Source organism: Panthera pardus, unplaced genomic scaffold (assembly GCF_024362965.1).
Source record: "Panthera pardus isolate Hobbes unplaced genomic scaffold, ASM2436296v1 HiC_scaffold_17, whole genome shotgun sequence".
Taxonomy (NCBI): Eukaryota; Metazoa; Chordata; class Mammalia; order Carnivora; family Felidae; genus Panthera; species Panthera pardus.
This window is the reverse complement of record NW_026526732.1, coordinates 11,264,589-11,275,346: the sequence shown is the minus strand read 5'-3', so window position 1 is coordinate 11,275,346 and position 10,758 is coordinate 11,264,589.

Genomic DNA, 10,758 nt, shown 5'->3' with positions numbered 1-10,758 from the left:
GTTAAGTGTCCAAAGACAAAACGCATTAGTCGGGAGGGAAGGACAATCATAGAAACGTGGAGAGAACTGGCTAGAGGTTCGACTGAGAGGGGAGGGCTGCCAGGCCCTGGGGCACAATATCAAGTCCCAAGGGCAGGTCGGCTTCTCTGAGAGAAATGACAAGAGCTGGCTCTCAGAACCCGATGCCAGTAAGCATTCAAATCCCTTGACCTGGGCATTTGTTAGAAGTCCGTGCTCGCCGCAATCTTTCCACCGTAATGTGCCTTCACAGGTCACAAGCACATTTCAAAACAGTAAATTAGGATTCTGATCTATACTTCAGCCTTTTTGAGTTTGGTGAATATGTGTCCATCCCCAGGAGACAGAGCCGATGACAACTCTCTTCCTCCATTTTCAGTCCTCGCCCATTTCTCAAAACAATGAACTCAGGCTATTTACAAAAGTGGGCCAACATATAACACATTACCAATTATTATATATGAGTCACTGTGATAGCACCACAAAGTGCCGACATTAAGAATAAAGTTATTTCGGGGAGCCTGGGTGGCTCAGTCGGTTGGATGTCTGACTTCGGCTCAGGTCACGATCTCGCGGTCCGTGAGTTCGAGCCCCGCGTCGGGCTCTGGGCTGACGGCTCAGAGCCTGGAGCCTGCTTCCGATTCCGTGTCTCCCTCTCTCTCTGCCCCTCCCCCGTTCATGCTCTGTCTCTCTCTGTCTCAAAAATAAGTAAACATTAAAAAAAAATTTTTTTTTAATAAAAAAAAGAATAAAACTATTTCCTTTGGGAGAGAAATGTTAATAAGTGAGTTTCCCATCTTGTGAACTTTGAGGGCAGGCAGTTTGAGGGCAAATGCTGAGTTTTTATATTTTCTGTATTTATGTTTTAGGTTCATTTTGTCCTCCACAAGGCCTGGCCCAGTTGTGGGTAGGAGTTCACAAGCAGGTGTTAGATTATCAAGTGAGTAAACTACACGTTGCAGCTGACTACAGCCACGTGACATAAACCAAAGAGCCTTGACATGGGAAGCCCACAGCCAAGGCCTCCAATGCCAGTGGCTCCAATACCAGGGACGGTCCTGACTTCTGAACAGAACCCGGTCTGTCCCTGTCCTCAGAGGGTAGACAAGCAGGTCACTTTCTGGATTTCTTTCCACCACATTCCCTTTGACCTCCAGCAGAGGATGCGAAGGAGGAGGGGACGCTGCGGGAGCACGAGTCTGACCGTGAGCTCACTGTGTGCTCCTCCTGGACGCCTCCTGAGGTCACCGCTGCTATGTGGCCATGTCTGTGTTTAGAAGTGATTGTAAGCTGCCACAGTGAGAAAGCATTGTCAGTTGTCTCTCCCTGCTCACTGGGCGAGAAAAGATTTTTCATTTCATACATCATTTACAACTTGCTGCTGTGATTCTAAAAAACCAGTGGGCTTTATCGAGTTAATGAGCAAGAAAAACATATTTGGTGAGCGTGTTAATTTTTTGAATGTTCTGCAGAGCCCAGGACATTAGGCGACATGCACAGGGCAGCTGAGCACACCAGGGTGCCCCCCTCCCCCCAGATTCATTCCACCCAAAGATGGGGGCACCTGGCTATTCACTAATAAGTCCGTAAATGCGTCTCGACAGAAACCGAACCACAAACACATCATTCACTTGGCATTCTCTGCATTGTCTCTACTCGGGAACATTTGGGACCCTGGGCAAAAATCCCCATTGGCCTGATTGAGTTTCTCTTCCACATATCACTCTTCACAGCGCGAGAGAAGAGCGGTCGGGGCGGCTCTGAGGACAAATCGGGTCGAAAGGGGGGAAGAAAGCACATTGAGTCCCAGTGCTTGGGATTTTCAAAGTGCTATAAGACAATCTATCCAAAGGATGGTGTGGCCACGGAGGTGGAAGCCTAAACGTGCGGATGAATGGCTCTGTCGGAGGACAAAAACAATCTTCATTTACGAAAGGATCCTTTTATTTATTTTTTTTTAATTTTTTTTTCAACATTTATTTATTTTGGGGACAGAGAGAGACAGAGCATGAATGGGGGAGGGGCAGAGAGAGAGGGAGACGCAGAATCGGAAACAGGCTCCAGGCTCTGAGCCATCAGCCCAGAGCCTGACGCAGGGCTCGAACTCACGGACCGCGAGATCATGACCTGAGCTGAAGTCGGACGCTCAACCGACTGAGCCACCCAGGGGCCCCTGAAAGGATCCTTTTAGAGTTCCTATTCTTATCTACCAAAATCTCTGATACGCCAAGCCGGTTAAATACATCTCAGAATTAATCCGCTCATGAAACCACTGAACCGAAAGGACCGCGTTCACTGAATTTTAGTTTCTGTCTCTAAGGTGCATCTTCAGGTAGATGTGTGAGATGGACCCCAGCAAGTTCATGGTGTTGGTAAAACTCGCACCTAGGGGCGCCTGGGTGGTTCAGTCGGTTGAGCGTCCGACTTCGGCTCAGGTCACGATCTCACAGTCTGTGAGTTCGAGCCCCACATCGGGCTCTGTGCTGATGGCTCAGAGCCTGGAACCTGCTTCCGATTCTGTGTCTCCCTCTCTCTCTGCCCCTTCCCTGCTCATGCTCTCTCTCTCTCTGTCTCAAAAATAAATAAAAACATTAAAAAAAAAAACTCGCACCTATAACCAAAAGGGCATGTGTGCATTTCTCTTCCGCACATGGATGATGTGTAGAGCTGTGCCTTATTAGAGATGGGGAAGTGTTTGAGCATTGTTAGGTGTAAACGCTAAATGACAGCCACTACATCGGGGCTTAGAATAACCCCCACACGACACAAACTGACAATGGGGAGGGGCAGCATTTTCATGGGTTACACAACTCATTTAAAGAGGGTCAGTTTCCAGACCCCCACCGATCACCGAGATAGCCAGCCATAAACACACGCATGCACACACATACCATTCACATACACAATTTGAAACTCCCAGAGAGCAGTGGGTCACTTAGATTAAGCAAATGGCACAGGAGACAGAAACTGGCTGTTTTCTAGATAAGGAAAAATGCAAAACAGTCTATTTCAGAAAAGATACAAAATAAGTATCACTATTTTAGGGAGGAACAGAATTGTGTTTTGTTGGAGAATATGAATCCAGGAAACACTTTTGTATTCTGATATTTAATGGTATTTTGTACTCATTCTTGCTGCGGCTGTGATAAAGCTCTACATAACAAAGACACCCAGTTTTCCGTAACTGAGACTATTATCTCAGAAAGACTGGGGCTCATTCTCTGAGAGGGGATATATCTCTGGTGCCTGGTAAATGGTGAGGAATGTCAGAAGAGTATCTTAATTTGCAAATAAGTTTTGGAGAAATGGAAAGAAGGGAGCTGAGAACCGTGCCCAGCGAGAACGAGCCCAAGGACAGCGAGCTCTACGTGTGGCTGAAAAGGCCTGTCTCAGGTGTCCCCACTGTGAGACCGACCACCCAGCGCTCCCTGATGGGCTCCACCTGTCAGGCAGTGAGGCCAAGAGTCTGCCCTACACACGGAGCCAGAGGGATGCCCTACATGTCCTCAGGCACGACCCTCACTTGCATGCTAAATGACTTCCCCATCTAAACCCTGGGCTCTGGGCATCTACACCCTAATGCTTTGGGCGTTAGATTCTGCAGGTATAGAGTGTACAAGTAAGGCCTGGCCCTACCACTCCGTGGGAAACCTCAGGGAGATTATCTTGGGACATCCAGGCGGGCCCAGTCTAATCACATACTCCTAAAAGCAGAGACCCTTATCTAGCCAGTCAGAAAGAGGAGGCAAGAGAGAAGCAGGTGAAATTCTCAGCACAAAAGCCTTCAACACACCATTGCTGTTTCTGAGATGTAGGGGCCAAGTGCAAGAACCAAGGAAAGGCCCCTAGGAACCAACAGCAGCCCCCAACTGACCACCAGCAAGGAAATGGAGACTTCAGTGCCACAGCTACAAGGGAGCCCAGTCCTGCTAACCACTGGAAGCAGCTTGGGATCAGCTCCTTCCCTAAGACCTCCAGAAAGGATCACAGAGAGCCCTGCCAACATCTAGTAGAACGCAGATCAGAGGAACCAGCTGAGCCATGCTGTTTCAGGCCACTAAATGTGTGGTAATTTGTTACAGCAGCAATAAGAAACTGATACATTAGCCTTGGAGAAGATGGCTGCTATCTTGTCAGAGCAGATGTAAAAGGCTCACTGGGTAAGAGTCGGGAGCAGCCCCAGCTGACAACCACCAATAACCCCTCAGTCCTGCAACCACAAGGAACTGAATTCTGCCAACTGCCACCTGAGCTTGAAAGAGGACCCCGTGCCCCAGATAGGAACTCCATGTGGCCTATACCATGATGGAAGCCTTGTGAGACCCCAAGCAGAGGACCCAGCTAAGCAAGCCATGCCCAGATTACGGATCCACAGAGAGCGAGATGGTAAATATATTTGTTTTAAGTCACCAAAGTCATGACTACTTGTTACAGAGCAATCAATAGCTAGTACACATGCCCCTACGCCCAGGAGTGTGGTTCCTGCTTCCTCAGGAATACATCATCCCAACCCGAACCAAATTACTAATTTAGGATTGGGGGGTATAGGGTCTGGTGTGTAATAGATTAGAGGTTAGGAGAACGATCTAACATGCTCAGGCACCTGTTACTTGCAAATACAGATTCTCTCATCTCCACCAGAATATAAAATCAGAGCTGTCTGACGACCATGTTCTACTCTCTCTTACAAACCAGAGCACTGCCCTACCTTACAATGGTGACACAGGTTCTCTGAAGAGGACAAATCAAGAGTTAACTCCTTTTTTAGAGAGCCATGCAGGAGTATCAATCTGTAACTTTATTTCAGTTATTGTTTCCCAAAGTCTTTTACCAGGTTGATGACACTATGAGGAAGAATCCTTTCATGTTTAAGTGATACAAACTCGAATTCAGACAGACTTGAACTAAAAACAGGAAAGGACTGTAAAGTCAGGGACAGGCAGGGCTGAAAGCCCTGGTCTCACTCCAGCTCTTGGTTCTGCTCTCCTCTATGTTAGCTTTATTCTCCAAAGGGCTCTACTATTGTGTGACAAGATGGCGGTCAGCAGCCCACTTCTCATCATCCTTTTACCCGAGATGTTACAGCACGAGTCCTGGGCTTGACTCTCGCTGGTTCATCTGGGTCACGTCAACTGCTGAACGGTCACTGAGGAGACGTGGAGAGAATTTGCCGACCGGCCAAAGCTGGGAGCCTATGCCCACCCCTAGAGCAAAAGGTGAGGATTCCAAGCCCAACCCTGTGGACTGAGAGTCTGGGAGGAGTGCCTTCCCAAAAGGAAAGATAAGAAGCACTATCAAAAGAAGGACAAGAAACATTAGATGGTCAAAAGCAATACCTCTGTCTTTCTGCAAGCCACCTTACTTATCCATTTTGACGCTGACCGGCATTGGGCAATTTTCAAACACCAAATCAATTTTCTAAGAAGAAAAAAAAAAACTCTCATCCCCATAAAGACATCCACATCTTGTGTCTAGACTAGACTGTGTCCTGGAAGGTCCCTTCCATCTTTACAGTGTAGGGTTCTCACTCTATTGGGAATCTAATTGAATGGCATTCTGGTCTCCCAGTGTGGATGATTTTGAAATTATCTGTGAAAAGAAGAACATTCACCTGACTTCCTGAAAAACCAGCTCCCGCACTTTCTAGTAAACCTCATGGGTCATCTCCTTGCCTGCTCTGTATTCAGATGGTCCCCTGTCCCTGCCTCCAGTGCTGGGAACACACAGACATTGAATCTCTGGACATCCCTATAGAGGCGACAGGGAGAAAGACTTGAGGGCACTGAGTATGCGCTCTGTCAACTCCCCAAACTTTGTTTTTCAAAAGCAAATCTCTTCAAACAAAGCAGTTACAAGTCCTTCGTTGAAGTTTAAAAACAAAGATACTTTTGAGTCTTCTAAACACATATGAAAAGAAAAGGTTATTTTTTTAACTTTCAAAAAAGACAGATGCATTCTTTTGGTGTTCAAATACAGCCAAGCAGAATTTAGCTAAAACTTTCCCCTGAGTTCTATTTTGCGACTGAGACCAGGCACCAGATTTTTTTTTTTTTTTATCTGAAAGGATCTTTTTCTTTCAAAAAAGAAAAAGACATAGTTGGAAGAGAACATATAAAGGAGCTAAATAGGAAAGCCCTGTCAGCCATATAAGTGCCTGAAATGAAGATATCGCCCAATAAATTGTTCATACCTTGTCGTCAGATGTCATTTTTGGATCCAGATGATAATTTTAGCAGAAATCACTCAAACTTCCTTAAGGTAGAACAGTCGCTAAAGCTTTAACCCATTTCAGAGATGTATTGTACTGCTCTCCTATTTTTAGTGCCCTGGAGTTTCTTTAGCATAATCTGAGGGGGGAAATGCTCCGTTCTCCTGCCAGCACACCATATGTGTTATTTTCTAGTACCTGTGTATAATTATCAGTGTTATTTTAATAATCAATTTCAGCGGAATGGCAGGATTTGCTTCCGTTGCATTTAAATCCTAATAAAGCTCAATAAAAAGAAAATGAGAAAGAAAGAGAAAATATCGTTCGGAGGATTAACAAAACACTCCAACAAAAGGGACCTTTTTAATTTTCATGACGTGATAAAGTGATAGCCTTTTGAATAGACAATTAGGCTCATAAACCTGATACACCAAGGGCTTAATTCACAAACACACACCGCCACTAATACATTTGCAGAGGAGCTGTATGCTTAACAGGATTAGAATACAGTGAATCATTCATTATTAATGGAAATCTACATTGCCTAGGTCTTCATCCGTAGATAGACCGGTATTTAAATCAAATCATTTAGCACAATTTCAGGAGCTTAGTGCTGTATATAGATTGCTCACGGGTAGCTCAGTATCTCCGTACGTAGAACTGGGAATCTTTCCTAGGGGCGTTGTTAACCTGCCTCAGCCCCTGTTACCCAGGGGATTTAGATTCTAGAAGCTTTGTACCTTGCCCTGTTCACCCAGAAAATAAGAAGTAACCACCTGGCTGGCCCACCCGATAAGGTCATTCGCTTCCCCCAAAAGACTGTGCACTCCCACATTCCATGCACACTGTTTGCACGTTAGCTCTGATGGGGGATTTTGCAAATGCTGGACACATGTCACAAGGGGGTTCAGACAAAACCTGGTCTAGGTCAGAGGTAGAATTTACAGAGTTGCCATTCCATTAGCGTCTCAAGGGAACTGTCATCCCACAGAAAGATCACACAAGACTTCCCTCACTTTGGCTCATGGAAAAGCTGGCTTCACGGGTAGGTGTACTGACAAGATGTGACTCGAGGGGAGGGCGACAACGGAGATTATTCATCCTTTTCGTTGAGCATCTCAATTGTGCCAAGCACAGAGTGACCAACTCTGGGACCGAAGGGTTTCCCAGGGCAAGGGGCTTTTATGTTTAAATCAGAAAATTCCCAGGGATCTCACCATCATGTGATCGAGCCCCACATCAAGCTCCATACTGGGTGTGGAGCCTGCTTGGGATTCTCTCTCTCTCCCTCTCTCTGCCTTTCACCCGCTTGCTTGTGCACATGCTTGCTCTCTCTCTCAAAATAAAATAAAATAAAAGTGTTTTAAATAATAAACCAGAAGACTCCCAGGCGCATCCCAGGTTGGTCACCCTGGCAAGGCAACACAACGTGCTCTCTACTATTCATAATGGAGGTTCATTATTTCCCAATGACTGACGTTGATCCTCAACCTTCTGAGGGGATATTCCCGTCTTTCGATACGGAGAATGAACCCCAAAGATGTTAAGTAATCCACCCAAAGTCATGGCCAGTAGAGCTGGGATTCAATCCCAGACCTCCCCGACTTCTCTGCCCATTACCTCTAGCTCTGCGTGGGCAGCCAAACACCCAGCTAGAACGAAGTGCCTTGATACTCACCCAGGGTCACGTGCCTCCCCGACACCGGAAATCAAGGCTCTCCAAGCTGATAATTAATTCTAGCTTTAGATTAAAGCTTCACGTGATCTGAGAACTCACCAGGCCCTTCGGCAAGGCCAAGGTCAGGCTCGATTCAACTAGCACGTCACCCACAGAACGAAGGGCCAACAGAAACCAGGGTCATTTGGAAGACGAGTGTGCGTGGAAACCTCCTGGGGATATTTTCCCAAATAAAAATCTCTCCCACCCTCAGTGGGGAGATTTTGATTCAGCAGGCCTAGCGGTGCGCCTGGCGTGTGGTTTCAGCTAAAGATCCCAAAGTCACCCAGATGATTCACAAGGCCTTGACAGCTGCCTTACTCTTCCATAGGTGAGTCTGCTGCTTTACTCCACAACCCACCTAGCCACTGTGCCTCACCAATGTGACCGGGGCAGGCCCTGGCAAGATTCCTTCAGTGGTCACATAGACCATATTGAAGGTTTGCTTTGGGAAAGAAAAACCAAGTGCCAGCTGCACTGTGCGACCTTGGATAAATCACTTGATCTCAGTGCTCCCATTTCCTCGTTCATAGCGTGGGGCTAACACGAACACCTCTCCCAGGAGAGCGTACGTGACGTACCAAACACACCGGTTCCCGTACCCTTGCCCCCCTGGCCCCCCACTCAACCTCAACCAAGGTACTGAACAATCACATTATTTCATTTCGAAGGAGGCTCCATCCAGTCGACAGACGTCATGGAAATTTGCCCATTCGTTCTGGCCTGTGTACAACTGTCCATTTTCATTTCAGCATGCAGCTCGATTATCAACCTTGGAATAACAGTATCCTTCATTACCTTCCAGGAGTCAGTCCAGCGAGAGGGGCTTCACGGGTGCAACTGATGGATGGAATTATAGATGCAACAAATACTACATTAAGTGGTTGACTCCTCTCATTAGAAAAGGGGTGTTTGCTTTGCAGAAGGATTAATCAAAGTTGTTTTAAGTAGCAGAAGCCCAAATTGCATTAATCATTAATTATGAGTAACAGTAATTAGTAATATATATTTAGCCTCTAAAATCCAGAATGTTTAAGACCTGGCAGGCCCCAGACAGGAAAGTGTCTAGTCTGCAAAAGAAAACAAGGTTCAACATACATAAATCCCTTTTCGGTCTTCTTTGCGAGTTTCTCGGCTTCTGCGGGTCCTCAGGTTCATGTGCAGGGCCTCGTGTCTTCTTTTGAATGTTTATTTTATTTGGGGGAGACAGAGAGACAGAGCGGGGATGGGGCAGACAGAGAGGGAGACACAGAATCCAAAGCAGGCTCCAGGCTTTGAGCTGTCAGCACAGAACCCGATGTGGGGCTCAAACTCACAAACCGTGTGATCATGACCTGAGCCGAAGTCGGATGTTTAACCGACTGAGCCACCGAGCTGCCCCACATAAATAAATTTCCATTGTTTAAGCCACCTGGCTCGTGGCCCGAGGAAACTAGCACGATGCCCGGCCCTGGGCCAGAATCCCCCGCAGTGAGCAGGACCTCCGGCTTTCGGCCGCACCTACCAGCCACCTGGACGGCATCCTGGCCTCACTGCCTTCCCCCCTCACCTGCCCTGCACCTGCTGTGCATCCCACCCAGCCCCCGTCATTCCCCTGCACGGCTCAGTCCAGGGACCACGTCCTCAGAGAGGCCATCTCCTGTTCAAACTCTCTCCACACCCTTCATTTTTCCTTCACGGCGTTTGTCACAGCTCTTGGTCACATATTTAGTAGCGTGGGGTTGTTTGCTGTTGCCATTGGGTTTTTCTGTCTTTCTCTCCCTCACTACAGGCCCTAGACGAACAGGAATAATGTCTATTTGTTCTCCCGGTGTTGGCAGAAAGCAGTGCCCGGCTCCTAGGAGGTGATCTAAAAATACTGTGGAATGGTCCAACGTACACGCCTCTCTTCGTGGCATGATGCGGTATAGGGATGTGCTGACTCTCAGATAAACAGCATAGCCCTAAGTCTCCTCACTCCAGGACTGCCGTGAGAACTCAGGGCTGCGAGGAAACACAGCATCACCGACTGCCATCTGTGGAGAGATGGCGGGGCGTCTGATTTCTTGAAGTTGCCACGGCTTACAGCCTGCTCCAGGCCACAGATTCCTGATTGAAGATATTGCCTGACCAGCTCTTGATGCTTCGTAGAGCTCCCCTTCAAGTGCGATCTCGGGGAGGCTGACAACCATCCAGTGCCGGCAGTCACGGGCGTGTCACCGACCCATTTCACAGATGAGGACAGAGGGTGTAAATCACACAAGTGATAATGAGAGGGCTGGTCTCCTCCCGGCGTGTGTAAAGCCCCTCAATACAACAGAAAACAGCGTGGCTTTCAAAGAATGACTTGTGGATAAACCAACGGATGACCCCAACCAGGAATTGATCCTATCATACAGGATTATCAGGCAAGTTCTATCAGAGCCACCTCTGGGGTCCCTTGATACATTTTTAACAGTGTCACCAGACGTAGCTAGCACTTATACATAACTCTTGGACCAAGAAGAGAAGTATCAGCCTGAATCAGCTTGATTCTCGTCAGTCATCAAGACAATTTCAGGGATCCATCAAGAATTAGAAAAAAACCACAGGATTCTTTGAAGTGACAAAAGAATTGAAGATGCATGCAAGAAGTACTCAAGCCTGTGACACAGGTCACCCCGGCGATGGCCTCCACCTAGAGATGGGTTGACCCACCGCTATTTAAAGACAAAAGCTGGCCGCCGCACCGTGCTTCTCTGTGGATCCCAGGCCTTGAAGACTCTGGAAAAGGTCTCCCTGCTAATGAGCACTAACTTTACCAACGGTCACTCCACTCACTCAACACCTCTCAAAT